Consider the following 22019-nt stretch of genomic DNA (forward strand, 5'->3'; position numbering starts at 1 on the left):
AGCGCGTCATATTTCACCAATCGTGAAAGAGGTTCTTAGGTGTCTAAGAAACAAGTTGGTACCTCAACTCATGCCTGAACCTACGCAACGAGAGTTTCAACGCATTTCAAACGAATTTTGGATAAAATGGAATTTTCCGAACGCCGTTGGAGCCAATCTCTTTCAACTACAAAGCTTTCTTTTCTATCGTTCTTTTAGCCATCGTGGACGCTAATTACAAGTTTATTGCGGTCGACGTCGGTGCATATGGCAAAGAAGGTGATTATTGGAAATAACTTTAATCTTCCGGGTCCTGAGTGCCTTCCGGGAACCATTTCTAACTTTCAGGCGAAGCATCGGGTCTCGACGCGTATCTGATGAAGTTGCAAAGAATGACGTAACTGAACAGACATTCAATTATCGCCTTTGTCGTGCCGCAAGGGTATCGGAAAATGCATTTGGGTTGATTTGCCAAGTATTTTGAGTGTTTTATACACACATAAACATTTTGCCGGAGACATGTGATGATTTGATATTAGTCGCCTGTTACGCGATGGATTCCTAGTAAAAATCTGGAAAAACTTTCTATCACTTCAGTAATGACGTGGAAACAACGCCACCAAACACGCACTCCTTATCTCGAGCAGGAGGCGAGATAAGAGAAGAGTTGAGAAAATATCTCATGTCAGACGCTGGTGCAGTTTCTAGGGAAGTAGATCGCAAAAACCTGGTAATAATCCATTCATTGCATGACGTGTTTAAATCTAGAAGACGTTATATTGTATTATAAAAACGCAAACAACTAACCACTTTTGTCTAATTAGGCGAGCTTCGGGATTTAGAGGGTTAAGTCTGGCATTTATGAAAGCGACAGTGAACTTATGAGTCCTGCAAATTTCGTGACTGTCAGGCATCGAGCAGGACCCCGTTCCTTGGCGTATAAAAATGTATTCTGTGAAAGTTAAGTTGCCACCACGCCCCGCAGTAAAGCTGACAACCGATTTCAGACTACGTTGCCGATAACTGGGTTACACCGAACGCCTATTGATTGCAGCATCCTTGGCGATGTAAAAGTCTGACCAGAACGAGCTGCATGGAGCAGAGTCCATCTTCAGCCCTCGGTCGGTCGGCTAGTCAAATTCTGAACGAAATTCTTATCTCCTTATAACGCAGTTTCCTCCTCGCTCTTGTCACTTCATCCGTCTCGGGTCCAGATATTACCCTCAGCGCTCTCTTCTCAGACACCCCGAGTCTGTGTTTTCGCTTGAAGTGAAAGACCGGGTTTCACACCCATACAAAACAGTAGGAAACATTCGTTGTTAGAGAGGAGACGGGAAACAGAAGATTGTGAACTGCGGGCGGGAGAATGTGAAGGTGCGTCGTGCAGTTGTAATACGCTTGGAAGTGCCTGAGGTAAAGTTGGTAATCGGCTTCCTCAGACGTTGGTAGTATTTCGTAGGATTGGCGGGCAGATTGAAATAGCTGAAGGTTGTCAGTTTGTAGATAATAATATGAAGAGTTTTATTCAGTCTCAAGACAAGATCAAGTTCACGCGCCCTGGGACCATGAAGTTTATGTATAATATCGAAGAAGGTGGCGTGATGTCATTCTCTTTATGAGTGCGACCTCACACGTGATCTCGTTACAGGCGATGACATCATAAGGAAACTGTTATCACAGGAGGCGTTGCGAGCTGTGAGGGCGCTCTCATATTACATCTGCTTAATCTCAATACGTGGAACTTACACAGTGTCTGAATTTAATTCGGATGGAGTTCGGACCTCAGCTTCTGGGGAATGCGGTGATGATCCTTCGCGGAAGTGTAGGCAACTGTCAGTTGCTCGAGAGACGTGCTAATTCCTTTCTTGTAGCTCCTGAGAAATGCCGCCAGTCGTTTTTCTGGGTCTCTCCGACTGTCGGTTGTTTCCATGGAGACGGTTCCCTGACCTTGACCGCTATTTGTGATCTGGCCTTCGGCGTTGTGCGAGGGCTGGGCCTGCCAAAGAATTACGGAATGTTGGTCGTTCGCTTAATAACTCGCCCTGCTCGATTAATCCAGACCCGGGGACTAACAGGAATCTTTACTCGAATTTACCGCGGGCCGGCGAGGGAAGTAGGTTGTGTGGATAAAGCTGGCTCAGGAGGAGAATGCCCCGCGTAGCGAACTTTCGGGTTGCTGCCCTCAACAGCGCTGAACGGATTTTGATGAAACTGAACGCGAACTGGCGTCGGTAGGCATCGCTTCGGGAAATTCTCCGCTCCACATTTAGCTCATCTCTGGTTTTCAGAGTTCACTTGGCAAATGTTCACATTCGCTGGCTTCATATTTTAGGGTAACAAGTTTGAATCCACGAAGTCATTGTCATTATCGGAGATAGAATTGAAGTTGCTCAAAATCTGCCACCACGCGAGATCCGACATACAGACAATTGTCTCAGTTCCTTGCCCACGTAAAACCGACGTTTCGGGAACAAACCCTGAAGATGGGGACAGAGTTTGTTCCCGAAACGTCGGTTTACTACGGTAACCAGTTGATTATGTGTAATAAAATTGTTTGTATCTTGTGAATCACACAAAACATCATATTTGAATGGTTAGTACTCCTGCTACATGTTTGGCAGGTCCTGGGTTCAGATCTTGGCCTGCAGACTGGCTATCGTGACGAAGGCTTGTTGTGGTTTTCCTCAGTCCCTCCAGAAAATGCTTGGATAGTTCCTTAAATTAGGCCATGATCACTTCTGTCCACATGTTTTCCAATTCTCTGTTTACTATCATCCTCTCACTCGACATTATAAAGTCTCAGCTAGTGACAGCATCGTTAAATAAAGTATAAATAAATTGTGAGTCACATGAAGATGGCTGCCTTCTGGGTTGTAGCATTACAACACAGAAAACGAGTCATATTCGTACTCGCCACTGTGAGAACCTCAATTCTTACTGTGACTCGCATGCTTTTGTTGTGCTGTAACTTTGTGTGCCTGAAACTCGGGACTGTCAGTGTGATGGTATGAGATAAGAAATTCATGAACATGTGTCTGCACGACCTTGAATTTTAAGACATCCCATCTTACTAGTGACATCTTATAAATTGATCTGAAGTTGTCACTGACATGAAATCCCACAGTCTTGGACTGGGGACATTAAAATATCATAGTAATTTATAAAAAATACATTTAACACTGCTTTAGCTTTATTCAGCTTTCAGTATCACATTTAATTTTCATTGTTGCAATTTGCATGCTCTTTCCTAATGTTCTTCAGTAAGACACATCCTAGTTGCTGATTTAACTTCCTTGTGTAGAGCAGATGCTCATGGGAAAAGAGTGTGAAGATGACAGCGTTGTGGGATATTGCGCAGTGTAGTGTAATATAAATTGACACCATTATTAGGCGATCTCTCTGGTGATGAAGGCAGTAAGCATATTCCCCTTGTTACTTCATGCTTTTAAGTTAGTCATGTTTCTTTTCTGTATTAATAACATAGGCAGGAAAACTGTGACATGAGTTAAGAAAAATAAAAGCAGTAAGTACAGTTTCTATGGGATATTATGATACAATGTATAAAATGTGAAAGTAGGGCAAGGAAATATCTCAATTTGGGAACTCTACATTCAGACAGGTAAAATGCCATTTGTTGCTTTCGAACATTTTCGCTAGATCTACTGATACTATTGGTAGCACTGCATTAATCTAAATATATCGATATGGGAAAGAATGACTAGCGAAATTGCGTCGATCACTTTCGTAACCTGTTTTGAAGTACAGTACATATTTCTTGTACAGAGGTTTTGCAGTTATGTCAGACAGCAGACTGGCCGTATCTGATGCGAAGGTCTGAAAAAACAAGCACACAAACTGTGATGATCTCGTGGTAGTGGATTGTGTCTTGGAGTCTACGACTAGACAGCGGCGGATTTATCGTACGTAGTAAGATTTAGCAATTTGTGCGTTGTATTATAATTTTAACGGTTACATTATTTCTTGACGATGACTTCGCAGTTATACACACGAAAGTAAACAAGGTACGAAGTACTGGTTAATCTTGCACTTGTACTACCTTATCCGTGTGTTTGGTCACGTAACTTCGTCTTGTTTCAGGTTCGGACTTCTGTAGGGCCCTATTAAGCATGACAGATCTGCGATTCGATGGCCGAGTGGTTGTAGTTACAGGAGCTGGTGCAGGTGATTATCGTACACGAAAATAATGTTTGTGCCTGATCGCTTTTCTAGTATGCAAGACTTTCTTTCGGAAATATTTAATTCTTGTCGAAATTATTTTAGGTTATCGTTCTTGTCTTCGCGGTTTCAGCTTCATTAATGACTATATTGTACAAAAAAAATATAGTTCTTTCCCTCATTTGTTAAGACAAAAATATGAAATTGAAGGGTGTGGGCTGCTACAACAGTATGTTTCCAGTTTTAATTGTACCAGTTTGTGTGTGTCCATTTCCATGGATAAAAGTTGTCATGATAATATTAAAGTATGATGAGACTCCACATGCCATGTGATGTGTGCACTGCAGAGGTGAGTTAATACCCTTCTCTTTTATCATTTGTCTGTTTCCATTGTCTCATAATCGTATTAATCATGGCATTTGCTTACAACTTCTTGCAATGAACAGTTCTGTGTGTCGTTTCACCCACTTATCATTTCTTGTGTGCCAGTTCCTCATAATTCTGACCAGCCATGACTTTATGTTTCAGGCCTGGGTAAAGCATATGCCCTGCTGTTTGCGGAGCGTGGAGCATCAGTTGTGGTGAATGACCTTGGTGGTGGTCGCCATGGCGATGGGAAGAGTAGCAGTGCAGCAGACAGTGTTGTAGAAGAGATCCGGCACAAAGGTGGGTTTAGTGCATTATGATGCTTGTTGGCTGCTACTGCATTCGCATGTAAGTTTCTTGTTTGTCCTCTCACCTCTTCTCTTTCTCCTTCCTTCTTACAAACTGCTTTCTGCAGAGACTAATTCTGAAAGAGTTAAAATTCACAAGCGTCTATTCTCATTGTGGTTCTGACCAGTTTCAAGAGACTGTCCATGGCATTTGCCTAGAGAGGCTGAGGAAAACCTTGACAAATACTGTCTGCTATGCCAAGCTGTTTTGTCTGTTGTTGATTTTGTATAGGAGGCCAAAAGAAAAGGGACTATGGTAGATTTCTTGAGTTCAGGGATGGTTTTGCATGCTTTTTTGTCTAGTTACTAGTGCTGTTGAGGTTTAATGATCATTTGTTACTGTTGCAGGCTTAATTCAGGACGTACACCTAACAGGTGCTTTCAAGGCAACTCGAGCCGCGTGGCCTCACTTCCGTAAACAAAAGTATGGACGTGTCATTGTGACATCCTCCAATTCTGGTCTATATGGGAACTTTGGGCAGGCAAACTACAGGTCGGTGTTAGTGACACTTCAGTATATTTATCTTTCATAGGATTGATCATTTGTATAATGTGTGCGTGATATCTTGGACATTAATCTGTTCTGCTTTGAATATCTTTGGGATTTAAAAGTATTAATTACAATACACCCCTCCCCCCGCCTATGAAATATTGATTTAACATTCTGGTTATTTATAAAAATAAAAGTTTGTCTTTGGTTGCCAGAAATGGTAGAAACTGTTTTCCCCCACAGTTCCTCAAGACAGATGCTGGGTTAGTGTGTTATATAACCGAGGGTCACTTCTACATCCTCTCCAGTTCGTCATTCACCGTCGCTCTTCCTTTCAGGACTGTGTAATTCGTGCGGCTGAAAAGTTGTTCTCAAATAAGAAAGTTGGTGTGAGCGATGGCCGCTTTATGCATTTCTTGGGAGGAGTCCATGTATGTTTTTTTTATGGTTGCAGTGCTGCCAAGATGGGGCTGGTTGGTCTGAACAATACGTTAGCGATAGAGGGCAGGAAGGACAACATCCACTGCAATGTGATTGTGCCAACTGCGGCATCCCGGCTTACTGAAGACATCCTGCCACCTGGTGGGTGCTGCTGATACTAAAGCCTGACAGTGTGTCACTTCTGTTTACAATAAATGAACATCAAAATGATGCAAACAGTGCATTTTGGAAGTATATTCACCCTTTTGTCATATTATCAGTTGTAATAAATAGTTCATGTTTTGGAGATCTGTTATCAGCAGTTTTTAATATTGTCTCATGATTATAAACACTAATGTGATACTGATAAGTCACTTGTTTGTTGCACAGATTTCTTTGCGCAGCTGCGCCCAGAGCTGATTGCGCCAGTCGTCACGTGGCTGTGTCACGAATCCTGTGAGGAGACTGGCTCCATCATCGAGTCTGCTGCTGGCTGGGCAGGAAAATGTAAGGGTCAGTGGCACCCCTGTTCGGAATATGCTCGATGCCTGTAACGACACCACTGGTTCTGAGTCATGTGATGCCGTCCAAAACAGGACTGCATTTCATTAGGGTCATGAAGGTTGGGTCTGTTGTTGCTCTTTCAGTGAAATGCAGAAATGATTTTTTCACTGCAAATCACAATCGTAGATAAGTCGCAGAATCTGCATGTGGACTTCCGTAGATGTGTCAACAGCGGTAGAATGACCGGATTCATGTTTCAAGGGTCCTGATTTCAGTGAGACAGCTTGGAATAGCCATGAAGCGCAGTAATGATAGACAAGCAGAGAACCGTTTACCTCCCGTGCTGAGTGTCGGCAGAACTTTCCATCAGGATGCGTTCTTGTCTGACAACCTTCAGGTTATCTGGTGCGTTCACCGGGCGGCCTGCTGCGTGCACAGATGAATGAGCTGGTGACGCCAGAGGCTGTACGTGAGAACTGGGGCAAGGTGACAGATATGTCTGCTGCCGTTAAATTGGAGTCCATCCAGGAGGCATCTGGTACCCTGATGACCGTTCTGGAGCAGATGAAGTCGAACTCTGGGCTTTCTTCTGATGGCGTGAGTTATGACTCGATGTAGTTTTTTGCATATGCTTTCAGATAGTAATTCTTCAAGTTACCCCTGTGTCTAAGCACCATCCAGTGGAGGTGTATAGAGGGAGTGTAGTATAAGACGTATGAATGAGCAGAATTAATTTTGTTTATTGTGTACAGGATTTTAGCCCGTCGCCATAATTGTAGTACGTGGTTTACGTTACTTCAGTTGTGGCTTACGCCACTGGAGGTCCAGTATTTTGTTAAATGAGGTGTACATTAGTTTTGGCAATGGCTGGTGCTGCCATCCAAGTATTGATGGTGGCTAATCTTTGTGCAGACTTGAACTTCTTTTGTCTTCTTGGTGACACTTATTCTGTGAACATGGTTTAAGGTCCTGATTTCCTTTCCAGAAGAGTGTTGTGACAAAGTTCCAATACACTCCTCATGACCTGATCCTGTATGCACTGGGAGGTGAGTAATGTGCCCTTATGTGCGTGTGTTTGTGACAGTGTGACAGACAAGTAATGTGTTTGTTTTATTGCAGTTGGTAGCACTGTGACCAACCCAAGTGACCTGAGATTCCTGTATGAAGGCCACGCAGACTTCTCTGCGTTGCCGACGTTCCTCGTGTTGCAAGGCGTGTCTGCCGTGATGGAGTCTAGTGTTACTGCTGAGGTGTTCAGTGGCAGGGATTTCAATCCTGCCAGGGTAAGTGAGGTTATGTCTTGATAAGCAGACTCTTTTGAGGATAACCGCAAGGTTCAGCATCGGTCATTTCGAAGCCTGCCTTCGGATGCAACCCTGAGCCACCTCACAATCTTCTTGCTGTGTTTTCATCTCTGTATGTGCATTTCTTGCCTTCGCAGCTGAACATGTCCATATATCTTAACGCAAGGCACATTTTACTGCCTGTGCTTTGTCTATTACGAATATAATAGCCAGTCTCCATCGCACTTGACTTGTTTAGTTCACTGTACATGCAGTGAGGAAGAAATTAAAAGTCTGCTGGTCCTCATGGAATGAAAGCAGATCCAGCTTCTGCAAAAATAATACTGCAGTGAGTTGTTTTTCTGTTCAGTGCAACGGAGGATCATTCAGGTCGTATTCTATGCTAGTGAAGTTGTAATTGAGCAGTGTGGTGTGGACTCGGGGAATGCTTGCTATCATTCAGTCCAAAATGTTTTGTCCTCTCATCTCACATCAAGAAAACTAAAGATACAAAAGTTGTGCTGTATGGGTCTCCCACTTTGAGGGAGGAACATAGATTGAGGGTCTTTGAGAACAGAGTGTTTAGGATATTTCGACCTAAGAGGCAGGAAGAAAATTGCATTATGAGCTTCACGGACTGTACCCCTCACTTGATACTGTTAGGGCGATTAAATCGAGGAGGATAAGACGGGCGGGACATGCGGAACGCATTGTGGAGGGGTGGGGTGTTTACAAGATATTGGTTAGAAGGCCTGAAGGGAGGAGATTGTGGGTGAGACATTGGCGTAGGTGGGATGGCGTTAAGATGGACCTTTGGGAGATAGGAATCTATGGAGCAAACTGGATGCAGCTGGCTCAGGTTAGTCTTATGGCAGGCTTTTGTTAACTCAGTGATGAACCTTTGGCTTCTATAAAGAAAGTGTTCTATTTTTTAAGAAGCCAAGTATACAGTCAGTTTTTCAAAGAATATCCTGCACCATAGAGAGAGTGAGGATAGAATTCACACTGATTCAGTTAGCTGCACAGAGTGTAGATGCTTCCCACTGGCATGCCACTCGGTCATGTAAACAAATGACAGTATTCAGTTGTTTTTGCAGATATATCATAAAGTATTTCTTTCTTTCTTTCCACTAAATGGATTCGAGAAGTTCTGCTAACTTAAAGATAGTTCAGTGGTTTTGACGTAGAGACTGATTGGATTATGAACCTTAGGGTTGCTGATGAGGCACAAAGGAATGAGAAACGATTGAGTACATAATTGGAGTTGACTGAGGAGGATCGTGTTGCTGCTATGTTGCCAGATGTTGCATGGTGAGCAGTACTTGGAGGTTCTGCGTCCCATCAACAGTTGAAGGGACTCTTGAGGTGCACTGCAAGGTGGTGGATATGTTGGACAAGGGATCCGGGACTGTTGTGCTGGTGGAAGGTGAGATAAAATTGTGCAGTATGATCATTCCATTTGTAACTTCTGTCAACTTGGTTCGTGCAGTCGTAACGTGTCTCTTTTTCTTTGATCTGTCTAGGCTAGGGGGAATATAAGTGGTTTAAAAGTCTAGTCTTCAAGGTGATACAAATTCAGTTGCTGTCTGTTGTCATTATTGCAGTGGAGACATTTGATGAAAGTGGTGAGAAGGTGGCACAGTCCCTGCTGACAACATTTGCTGTTGGAATGAAGGGTGTTACAGACAAGCGTACTTCACCCTATGATGTGCCAACAGCAGAACCACCAAAGCGGATTCCTGATTTGTCTGTTGAGCAACACACGTCTCTTGATCAGGTCAGAATAGAGGGAAGCATATGTTACGTGTGAGGCTCTTTGGTTATTTTTCTTTGGGGGGGGGGGGGGGGGGGGGGTGTGAATGTAACTTTTCTTATTCTGTGTATGTATTTTTAGTTTCTTCTGTCAGTAGTACTAACATGTAAAATATGGAGAAGAAGCACAATCTAATTAAGATCTTGACATATTTGTGGTGATAGAGCTTTGTAAAATGTGCATCCTTAAGATTATTTGATGTAGACTGAAAATGCTGACTGCTTTGAATCTGCACTTATTGCTGTGTGTGAAAATTATGACTAATGAAACACTGCAGCTAAGTCTGTAGAATTTAGTATGGAGAGAGATCATAAACACACCTACAAATTAATTGTCAATGTTTCTTCACTTCAACATTATTTCCTGCAGGCTGCACTCTACCGACTGTCTGGAGACCGCAACCCACTTCACATTGACCCGAATGTGGCTGCATTTGGTGGATTTGATCGGCCCATCCTGCACGGTCTGTGTTCGCTGTCCTACAGCATTATGCGGATAATGATCCAACCAAATTCAAAGCCATAAAGGTGTGTAATAGAAACATCTCTTTTTGGGGCTTTCCTATTTTCACATTCTCATGATAACATTCCAGCACCCTCTTTCTGTTGTTCTATGGATTGTTTGTGTTCACAGCATTTTTCACTTGCCTCTTCCGTGTCTGATGTACAGTTCAGTTGATGTCAGTCATTGTACTTTCTTATTCTTTCCACATGCTTTCCTATTTTCTCGCATCCCTGTTGGAATACTTCATAACCGTGACTCCCATTCACAGTGGATATGTTAAGGGAGGCCTATGGTAAGTAAAAAAATATTCATGTGAAGCATGGTGCAATGGTGTGGCTTGATAGTAGATTTCTAAGTTGTAATTCCGGAGGACTGTTCATAACATTTTACCATTTCAGTCTCTTTTTTTTAACTTTATCATCTTGTTGCTTTGTAAGTTCTTTGTACTTTTTTTCCATCAGAGAGATTGTTAAATATGATGTTATTTCATGAATCTGTTTCATTTTCAGAGGTTATATAGCATCAGATAGAATGAGAGGATAATGAATGGGTATGAATTTGGAAAGGGGCAGTAATATTAATTTTCATGTTACTATGCTGGAAGTTCTTTGGAGGGACTGAGGAGAACTCTGATTAGCCTGAGAAGGATAGTCAGAAACTGGACTGAGATGCAACCTGATATCCCCATTAATATGGTTTAGATCGTTGCACTACACAGGCCATCAGAGTGTGAGGGTATGAAGAAAATGATGACTGTCACTGGTTTACAGGCTCGGTTCAGCAAGCCGGTTATCCCTGGGCAGACACTACAGACTGACATGTGGCAACAGGGGAACCGTATCCACTTTCAGACCAAGGTGAAAGAGACGGGGAGCGTGGTGATATCTGGCGCATATGTCGATCTCACCGAGGCATCCGTCCCGCAGCACAAGGTACGTTTTTGTGGCTGACTGATGGGCCAAGATCATCTTTGATTATGGTTGTTCTGCTGGTGAGAAATTTCGTTGCTGCTGGCCTTTCGTCACGTTCACATAATTCTGCCCTTATGCTCTGTCATGAGCTGGTTGAGTCCTATCTATCTCTTCACATCATATTTCTCTAAGGTGCATTTTAGTAATGTCTGTGTGTGTGTGTAGATCTCCCAAGTACTGTTTTCCTTTCAGCTTTTCCAATGAAATTTTTGTGTCAAATTTCATGTCTACGCAGTGGAAATAAAAAGTCACACATATTGCAGGTTCCTCACAGAAAAATGCAATTTGATTATGCAGTACACTGCTACTAAACAAGACGAAGCATTTGAGCTGTGTTGTTTGAATGTAAAGCTTACTTAATATAAATGTACATTTTGATGTAAATTCTGTAATTGTGTGTTGGAGAATGTTTAATTTAGTGTGGGTTTAATGAGCCAAATATAAGATTTAAGTCTGGATTTTTAGTAAAATGATAAGAAAGCTCTGATGGGCAGGGCATACAGCATGCATGAGCAAGACATGAAATGAGTACAGAATTTTGTGTGGAAAACCTGAGGGAAGAGATGGCTTCAGAGACCAACTCATAGATGGGAGTGTAATATTAAAATGGTTCTTTAAAATACTGGGTGTTAGGTTGTGGATTGTGTTCAAGTGGTTCAAGATAAGTCCATGAGGCAGGCCTGAGCTGTGTGGTGTTTGTGCCTACAGATTGCAAGTTGTGTTTATAATCGATATAAAGTGTAACTGATATTCTGTTATCTTGTGATAACCTGCATTGTTCAGCCTAGCAATTTCTTACTCTCAGTGACAAGGTTATGTTTCCTTTTTGTTAAGATCCCAAACATTACAGCATTGCTAGTATCACATCTTCAGTAAGATCCATTTTAACCCTTTAAAGCTGAGTTGTAACTGTATGTACCACCTGCTGTAACAGTCATTATCTCTGCATTTTGCCCACAGAATATATAATGTGGGTTTTATATTGCTCTCAGAATAAACAGTAATTTATTTCTCTAAGCAGCATTAACTAGTTTAGTGTTGTCGTGGAGACATGTTGTGTTTTCTTTGAGGTAACAATGGATTGATAGAATATTATGCACCTTCACTGTGGCTGAAGGGGTTAATTATTTTCTTTAATTATCTAGTTGGTCTTCAGAGGTTACTCAAGAGCTCTATGGAATTTCTTTGTTTTCTCTTTCCTAGTTACATTTCCAGCTTATGGTAAATATCTGCAAATCAATTTCTCAGGATATTTGCATCTTCAGTGGGCAAAGTGAGGAACAAACTTGACGATTTGTACAGTTCACTTAGTGCTTTTTGAATAGTGAACTGTGGGAGACAAAGAGAAGTTGTCACATGAATACATTGTTTCACTACACTTGTTTATGTAAAATGTCATTAGGTCAGAAATTGGCTTAGACTTGGAAAAAAATTTTGGCATGAAGCTGGGGGTGGAGCCGAGTCATGATATGGCCATTTGTGTGTGTTTTGTGTAACAGAATAATGAACCTTTGTTTTGTAAAAGCAGTAAGTTTTTTGACTAGCTGAGTCACTGTCAAGGAGGCAGGAAAGACTTTGCACTTTAGCCTACATGTAAGGTTGTCTTGATAACATGTACAGTACAGTACAGTAGCTGTGTTCAAGGTCATGGAAGAAACACAAGTGAGTAGCTCTGATGTATGCTGGTTGCATCAGTCAGTCACTATGCCTGCTGTGATGAGGTCCACCAAGGTGAGGAAAGTGAAAACTGGAATTTGTAGTTCAGAGGCACATCTCATGTCCTGACATAGAATGAAAATATGAACATTGTTTTGCATTTGTTTTTAAGCTAAAAATATAGTATTCATAAATATTTAACACGTTCAGGAAGTACTCATTATTGATTACAGAGTGTGTAACCATCGAAACTACTCTCAGTAATGCTAAAGATCAAATTACATCATATCCATATTTTTCCACTTTTGTATGGTTGTAAAATATGGTTTCTTTCTTTGTGTGAAGAACCTAAATTGTGTTTGAAAACAACCAAATATTATTTGGGATCTTGAAGGATCAAATAAGTGGATTCTTAGGATAGTGAACTAAAGGACTAAATGTGTTGTTCATAAGATGAAAACACATAATGTATGCATAGTTTGGTGGGAATCCTGTTAAAAAAATTGGACATAAGTAAGACTGAGAATTTAAGGGGAGGATAATATTAAGCTGGATCTTAGACAAATACAGATGTGTTTGAACTGTGCCAAAGTGGCTTGGTCCTGCAGCTAGTGATACTGTTTGGTATTGGCAATGTTCGACCTTCGTTTTCTATCACCAGAGAGTTAACAGGTTCCTAGAGACATGCAGAAATGGTGTATGATGTTGGTGGCTTTGTAAACTGTAATGTGAGGTTGCATTGTTGGTGCAGGCATCCACATCAGCGCTGGATTCGGATGGTGTGTTTGACTTGCTGAAAAAGCGGGTTGCGGCAAACCCAGAGCGTGCCAAGAAGATCGGTGGTGTGTTCCAGTACAACATCACCAAAGATGGCAATACTGTTGCCACCTGGAGTATGTATCACACAGTTGTCATGGATTTACAGCACTGTTAGAGAGTAAATTTTATACAGACTAACTTAAAACTTTCATCTGTTAAACGTTTTGTCTGTGCGGTTAACTCTCCTACTTCATATCTGGCAGATCTTGGGTTTGTATCTCATTTGAGAGACAGGGTTTTCTTATCATAGTCACGGAAGGCAATGATGAGACCCTCGCCGGGTTCGCTTGTCACGGCCACTTGCAGCTGAAACGGAAAGACTTGTTATGCATTTCTGTTGCGTCCTACAGGAGCAGTGTGTGACGATGTTAACAGAAACCCAAAAAACAAAACAAGAGATAAACTTAGGAATTTTACATGATTACAGGCTTTGTGGCATATGTATTTGTCAAGAAGTTCTGGAAAAATGAAATGTATGCAGAAATTTGATGGTGAAACCTGAGGAACACCACTTGGAAGACTTGTAAGAAGTTTGGAGATTAATATTCAATTTTAGCTTTGATGTTAGCTATATTCAGTCCTCAGTTCATTTTAATTATGAGCTTTGAATATCAGAGAAGCAGACAGAAACAAGTATGGTGTCCATAGATGGATTTTCCAAGTAATATTTAAATGTTTCAAAATGAAAATCATTTTATCAATCTGAAGAATTTGTGTTTTATGCTCATTATTTTACAATGGCTTCCTGTACATTCTAAATATATAATTTAGGACCAGCACAATGGAAATTACAAACATTTCTATAAATTTTGACCACGGTCCATGCAAGTGATAACTCACTTCAGAGGCATCCTCTGTTGGTCTGTAGTTGACTTCTGCAGCTGTGAAGTTGAAGTATCCATATTTCCTTGGTCTGACAACTACTACATGAGATACATTTGTCCCTGCAGGGATCCTGTCAATCTTGATGTTGAGCTGACCACCCACCAAAGTGAAGGCCTCTTTGTGAAAGCTACTGTCACTCAGCTTAACACCAAGAGCAGTACTTGTGCCAACATTATATAGTGTGTACTGCAAAGAATGTTGTGTGTTATAATCAAACAAGTTTATGAGGTATGTTGGTATTATATGGGTACTAAATACAATATTATCATGAGATGCTCCATATTCTTTGGCTTGTAACATAAACGGCCTATGATATGTAAAAATTTCTATTCTGCAAAAACAACCGGACGATAATTTTTCTGAAACAATATGACATCTAAATATCCCAGCTACTATGTCCATGTCTTCAACCAGATATCTATTCAGTATCTGTTTCGAAATTAGCAATCTGGCACCCGTTTCTTCTTCCTCATTACCATCTACATAAGCAGCTAGGGCTGCGAGAACAAAAATACTTAGAAATTTCATTCTTTCAAGACTTTTAACGAAATATTAATTTATACACTCCCCAACGTGTTGTACGCACGAGTACTTTGAATCTTTCCCAACGGAATGGCACTTCTTTATCAAAACTTCCAACTCGTTGCCAACTCACAAGCAACAAAGCATGTAATTCGACTCCTACTGGCAATGACCGCACTTAAAAATTAGTTCCGGTTCCCTTCATTGTCACCAATTTAAAAGTTAATGACGATAAAATATACCGTTCCAGCCGTTGCCAATGTTAAAATGAAACTGTTTTGGCTTCACTGTTAAACACGGAAGTTTAGAAGTTCCATAGTTTGTAACATGCTTTGTAACTCAGAACTGTAGTTTGTTAATCGGCTGTACTTCGTATGCGATTATTTGGAATAATTATTAGGCACATATGGATGTGCTTTGTTATCGGTAATATAACGTAACTGTGTTGAGAATCATGTCGATGTCTCTGTCATCAGACCCGGAATTGGAAATGAAAGTTAAAAAAGGTTTGAAAACGTGTCAAACATGGATTGAGTTGTTTATGTTGAACTTATATACGTAACATTGCAAAGCACTGCCCCCGATGGTGGAGAAGAGGGTAGAAGTTACCAGACTGCATCATGAGTTGCAGGGACGTTGCTACGATGTGGAGTATGCCATTGGGTAAGGTTTAAAGGAAATTCTGTTCGTTCACTAGTATTCAAGAGGAACCTTGTTCCCAAGTGAATACTTTTCCACAGGCTTGTAGCAGCATCTTGCTCATTTCTAGTTGACATTTTGAATTATGTGAAGTGTAATTTCTTTATGTTACAAGGAAAGCTTATTATTTAATCAATTAACTTAGTGATTTTAGACCTTCATTCATTTGACATTTCTGCCTGGCAAAGGAATAAGATCCTGAGTCCTGACACAAAGTCGCCAAATATGGTGTGTGTGCGTGTGTCTATCTATCTATATATATATGATTTGGAAGAAAAGTGAGAATCACAAGACCTTCCCAGAACTTTGTGTAGTTTTTTCAGCAGTTGTATTGTTCTCCAGGGCAGTGAAGTCTATGGAGGGGGCAGAGGATAACCTTGGTAACATACAGGAACTGCTGAAGAATGCGGTGTTCTTGCGACAGCAGATTAAGTACGAAGAAGCTCGCAGGTGAGTGTTATTGTGAATGTTGTGGACGTGATTTCTGTGGTCTGTCTGTGCCTTCTCTCAGGGTTCTTCCCATTTTATTCATATGTGAACTGAATGTAAGATGAGCAAATGTGTTTCAGTTGGAAAAGAATGTACTATAGCAAGTACAGAATGCTAAATTTGTGGGTTACCTGTGTTTTAGAATACATGAAGGAAATAGGGTTTGGGGAATTTGGGACACAAACTTGTTTTATAGCAACAGGAAGGAAGTCTGTCACTAGTGTAAATCCCCCATAAATAAATATATCCTATGTGTAAGGAAGAAATGATCTGAATTGTTGTGTAGTACATGGACAAAACTATTCTGTGCAAATCCTCGTTTGGGAAGGAGTGATTCTACCAGTAAATTATAGCAGTGTGGTGTTAGCACTCCTGTTTCTCAAATGAATTGCGTCCTATGCACAAGTCTCAGCAGGGGATTTGCTGTCCTGACTGAAGAGGGTTTTTTTTGTCAGTTTCCTCAGATCTTCCAGTTGAATCTGATCATAGTGTATCAGAATATGCCAGTTGATCCAGTGGTTTTTGAATGACTTATAAAGCAGTCTTATTAATTAAGTACGCTGCATGTGTATGTCCATCTAGCCTGATTCAGTTACACAGCAGTTGACTGGTTTTTGTGAAATTTGGTGTGAATATCTACCATTTCAGTTCTCTTGATCTTCTGTTCATTTTAACTTTGTCATCTGCCATTACTGAATTGAGTTTTGAGGTTCTTATGATCGTGAATATGGAGGTGGCTGTCTTGCAGGTTGTTGCACCATTTAATGTAAAAATCAGTTTGTGCAACGTCGCAGGCAACCATCTTTGTAATGAGTTGTTTTGTAGGACACTAAATTAATTTTATTGCTCTGTGGATCACTGTTTCATTCACAGTAGTGTAGAATACCGGTCAGACAGTGTGTTAGTGATTTTTCACCTTGCTGTGATTCTTCATGTGTGTTAGAATTGTGTTTTGTTCTTGTGTGCTGATCCAAGAACATTTGGATTGGCATGCGCATATGCGCAACGCATGTGATTTATGTTGCATGTCTTGTCTGTGTAGGCTCCCCCACTAATGCTGTGAGATGCCAGGTAATTGCTGTTTATTATGTTGGTAGTATATTATGGTAAGCAGTCACTACATGATCATGATGAAATTGGGGACATCACATGGCCTTAGAATTGTTACTGTGTAGGAGAAAGAGTGCATGGTCACATGGACATAATGTTTCATTGATACAGAGGACACTACAGAACAAGGGAACTGTGGTCCTATAAGTGGGAAATATTAACCTGTCAGTGTGGGCTGTGTCGAATGGACGTCTTTGCACGGTGTGATAGGTGCCATGTATGTTTCCAACATCAGAGTGAAAGAAATGACTATATTTATTCAATTGTGAGGTGATACTGAACTGTGCAATATCGTTATACTAAGAGACAGTATATTTAAGACATTTATTTCCTCTATTAGGTTGAAGGCCAGTTCATGCTTCATTGTTCAAAGTTCCTGCTTTTGGAAAAGTTCTTAATTACAGATAATAATGGCTACTTATTTCACCTGCTGTTTTGTGTGGGTGTTAAACTTGGTGTCTTGCACTGATGTCTGTGATGAGCAGAATACATGTAACTAAGAGAAACATACAGGCAGCGAGAGAAAATTACATAATGAGGAGCTTCATGAATTGTGCTGTTTTTTTGGGAAAGTGTTCAAATCAAGAAACCAGTGGGTGGTTGGTGTTGCCCAAGGAATGTAGTGGCACTTTAGTATTAGCAGTGGATAGTTATATAATCAATATTGTTTGTGCATGTTTTTTTTCCTTCAAATTAGCCATTTAATTACTATGTATTTGCATCGCTGTTTGTTTAATTTTGTTCAGATTACAATTTCATGTCTTGGATCCTCCATTCACAATAATCCTAATCCCATTTAGTATTAAGTAATTTGTACGGTTGAAATATAATTATTAAATAGCCTACGAATCAATTAGTCAGTTCATTCACCCTTTTAGCCACTTGATCTCTTAATCACAGTCAGGCGGCTAAGCAACCAGTGGATCAATCAACTGCTCATTCTGTTCAAAGATATTTGTTCGTACAGGAACAAGAAGGAGTCATACTAAATTAAGGATTTGGTGCAGTCTTTACTGTATGATCTACTATTAGCTTCTCAAGGACTCTGCTTCATGAAAATTTTATTTACAATCACAAAATCATGTTTGGATCTTCAAGGACACTGGTTGACCACAGTTTGTTGGGAACAATACTGGTGATTCATGGTTAGGATCATTTTTGTTATATTTTGAGGATAAAATTCATATTTTGGGTATGAAATTCTTACTTGAAACTACATTTCTCGGGCATTTACAGTGAATCCTTCATTTAGTTCAGATGCCAAAAGTGGTGTTCTGAAAGTGCAAAGTTAAGAGCTTTCATTAAAGATTTCGGTGAGGAATATTTTAGTTCTGATGGAACAATTCTGTTCTGTAAACTTTGTGAAGTTAATGTTACAGCTGGTAAGGGATTTAATGTGCAACAACATTGTGATACGGCAAAACATAAAAATAAATTGAGCAAGCAGTAGGCAGGTCAGGTTTCTGTTGCGATATGAAGTGAGCCTGCCAAGTGTACTGAACATACTCCACTGATTTCCTGGCAAGCAGTAGGCTGGTCAGGTGACAGACAGCTTTTCCCCGAGTAAAATCCCAAGGATCAATTAAGCTTCTTCTCTCAGCTATTCCCAGAAAGACAAAATGCATTCACTTTTAACTAACACAAATGCAAAAATAAACAGCATTCTGATGACGCAGTTGATTGAACATGTACTTTTGTTCTTGGGGAGGGGGGCACACCACACACACTTCTGAGTATATAAATGTCACTTATCAATGCCGTAAACGCCTCATGGCGTTTATTTATTTGATTCCTCGGGAATCATCGACACACAACCTCAACCGTTAAACGAGAACACCCTATCATTCCGTAACCTGATGACAGCCCACCTAGATCGCTGTTCGCACACATAAACTTACAGCACCTCCAAGACTCCGAAGACTAGATTCACGCAACAAATTTTACCAACTCTCTCTCTATCTATCTCTGCGCGAACTTGACCACAGCGAATTCTAGTAGCGAACCTAATGAACTACGTGTTGAGCGGGAAAGAGCAGGATATATCAGGAAGATCCAGAATCGTAATCTTGTAGGAGCCTGGTAGCCGAATGGATAGCGTGCTGGCGTGCGGAGGACGACATCGGCGGTTCGAGACCCAGCGGATTCTTACAGTAGTATTAATTCTTACTTAAGTATTAAGTATTAAGTTCTAAATATAAAACGAGGGCAGGACTCAGGACTCAAAACGATTTCTGATTTCTGATTTCTGCCCTCTAAAAATAATTGTGGGTTACCGGGAGGGTGGGGCGCCTAATATGATAGAATGAGGGGGGTTATGCACAAATATATAAAAGGGGGCTCAGTTGGGGGTATACCAAACATACAGACATCAAAGCATATGAGTCGAAAAAGAAACAATACAATCCAGCGAAATAAATTAAACCTGCATGCTTGTCATGTAAGCTGTTGAGTGTGTTCGCAGACTGACTTGATATCTGAACAGGAAACCTGATGGGACAATGAATGAAGTGTGTAATTACCTGACCTATAGGATGTACTTTAAATGTTGTGATTGTAAGTGTGAGGTGATATGTTGACAGAAGTAAATGCAGTTTGGGATTGACATTATTGCTGTTTCCAGTTGGTATAGGTATCGTTTGTAGGCGTGGGTGGAGACTATTTGTGAAGTGATTTCGGTTTTTGTTATGTAGTGCTTTGATCGGAGCTGCAGGGGTATTTTCTGTGCTTGTGGTTAATTTTGAGTCTGCTGTGTTAAGCAAGGATAAAGGTTATAAAACTTGTAAGTTTGGCGTGTGGTGTTTGTTATGAATTTGGATTTGCTTGCAAAAATCTCATGCCCAGTAGATGACAGATTTGTTGATTTATTTGGCTGGATTTTTTCTTTCGACTCAAGTGCTTTGAACACATTTTGGTTAAAGATTGTTGATTGATATGATGTCTGTTTGGACCACCTTAACCCTCAATTATTTTTTTAGAGGGCAGAAATCAGAAATCGGTTCAGTCCTGCCCTCGTTTTATATTTAGAACTTAATACTACTGTAAGAATCCGCTGGGTCTCGAACTGCCGATGCCATTCGGCTGCCCTTCTGTTCCCGCTCAATACGTAGTTTACTGGGTTCGGTACTAGAATTCGCTGTGGTCAAGTTCGCGCAGAGAGAGAGAGAGAGAGAGAGAGAGAGAGAGAGAGAGAGTGTGAGTGAGTGAGAGAGAGTGAGTGTGTGTGTGTGTGTGTGTGTGTGTTGGTAAGCGTGAATCTAGTCTTCGGAGTCTTGGAGGTGCTGTAAGTTTATGTGTGCGAACAGCGATCTAGGTGGGCTGTCATCAGGTTACGGAATGATGGGGGTGTTCTCGTTTAACGGTTGAGGTTATGTGTCGATGATTCCCGAGGAATCAATAAATAAACGCCATGAGGCGTTTACGGCATTGATAAGTGACATTTATATACTCAGAAGTGTGTGTGGTGTGCCCCCCTCCCCAAGAACAAAAGTACATGTTCAATCAACTGCGTCATCAGAATGCTGTTTATTTTTGCATTTGTGTTAGTTAAAAGTGAATGCATTTTGTCTTTCTGGGAATAGCTGAGAGAAGAAGCTTAATTGATCCTTGGGATTTTACTCGGGGAAAAGCTGTCTGTCACCTGACCAGCCTTCTGCTTGCCAGGAAATCAGTGGAGTATGTTCAGTACACTTGGCAGGCTCAATTCTTATCGCAACAGGAATTTTGCACGTGGAAGATTGTTTTTTGTCCAACAGTTCTCAGACTTTTCCTGCGTAAGACGTAGTTTACTACTACTCTGCTATGACAAGGAGGTCGGATGAGTTCGCTGTTTTTCAGACGTTGCCGTCCCTGCCTATGATAAAATGGCGTGGGCGTTCTGCCCCTCTGTATTTCTTTGGTTGCTAGGATGCATTCTGAGTCCAGTGCAGATTTACTCTCATATATATTGCCAGGGCGTGGAAGTTAATTTGAATTGATGTGTGTCATCTTTCCCTTGTGTGAAGGACGTAATGTGTGAAATATTTTGGTTGCATGGAGGGTTGGTTTAGTTGGCCAGTTGATTATTGATGAGGTGTAGAGTGCATTCGTAGTAGCAGTTACGACTGGTGTCACAATGCGGATATTTATTTTGGTATTGTTTCAGGTAGGAGTGCCTGCAAGCATGTGGGATACTATAGCCGTTGCCCACTTTTGATTCCTAGTGACCAAGTATGGGGTGTTCGTAGCATGCCTCACAATGCCACAAGGAAGACCTCAGGCCCTCGTGCGATTACCTTGCTTTCCGAGGAGGTGTACGGTTATAGATTTAGTGGGAGTGCCTAGTCTGTCTCAAAGAGTAGTTTGAGATCAGGGGATGTACTGAGTAGCAACTTTCATGTGAACTGTAGCTGTAGTGTGTGTTTACTGGTATCAACGAAGACATGGAGGACTAATTTGTCTGAATATCAGCGTTTCAGAAGATCAGTTGTGTGCGTGATGGGGAAGCAGCTTTTTTGGAGTTGGAGATGTGAAGAACCAGACAGAACGAAGCACCTGTAGTGTTTGTGACTTGGATAAGGAATTGCGTTGTTCAGGTATGTTAGAGAGTAGAGTTTATTTACATTCCATAGATCCTTCTTAGGACTAAACCAAAGGATGGAGAACAAATCATTTCATACAATAAATATAAACTTCAGTACTTTTGACACAATTACAAGGATGTGTTTCACATGTGAATGTACATAACCTTCAGATTCTGCAATTCAAGTATGAAAAATAATTTAAATGCAGGCTTGAACACCTTTAAATCATTTAGAGTTTTAATTGTTGGTGGAAGATCATTAAATGACTTGATACGCGTATAATACGTTTATTAGGGTTAGCATAGACTATACAAAAATTATATACTTGTAATTAATTTTTATTTTATTGTTGAGATTTGTCAAACTTGTTTCCACTTACAAAATTAAAGTCTAGTCAATGATATGTTGGTGTCCATGAAACCCAAAG

At 40.8% G+C, this 22019-nt stretch overlaps 1 pseudogene across 1 annotated transcript in view; it reads left to right on the forward strand.

Annotated features, from left to right (window-relative positions):
• The window catches only part of LOC147873398 (peroxisomal multifunctional enzyme type 2-like), a 40491-nt pseudogene that overhangs the window by 9441 nt on the left and 9031 nt on the right, over positions 1-22019 (forward strand). The window contains exons 2-18 of the transcript XR_015535876.1: positions 4078-4161; positions 4684-4821; positions 5217-5361; positions 5813-5940; positions 6169-6291; positions 6680-6879; positions 7268-7328; positions 7402-7565; positions 8870-8991; positions 9170-9342; positions 9748-9905; positions 10653-10814; positions 13261-13402; positions 13756-13851; positions 14279-14441; positions 15777-15884; positions 21175-21604. The product of XR_015535876.1 is annotated as a peroxisomal multifunctional enzyme type 2-like (transcript). The remainder of the gene's footprint in view (positions 1-4077; positions 4162-4683; positions 4822-5216; positions 5362-5812; positions 5941-6168; positions 6292-6679; positions 6880-7267; positions 7329-7401; positions 7566-8869; positions 8992-9169; positions 9343-9747; positions 9906-10652; positions 10815-13260; positions 13403-13755; positions 13852-14278; positions 14442-15776; positions 15885-21174; positions 21605-22019) is intronic.

The sequence above is a fragment of the Zootermopsis nevadensis genome, unplaced genomic scaffold (assembly GCF_977971745.1).
Source record: "Zootermopsis nevadensis isolate Lab colony 2312 unplaced genomic scaffold, Znev_1.0 Znev_ptg000019l, whole genome shotgun sequence".
Taxonomy (NCBI): domain Eukaryota; kingdom Metazoa; phylum Arthropoda; class Insecta; order Blattodea; family Termopsidae; genus Zootermopsis; species Zootermopsis nevadensis.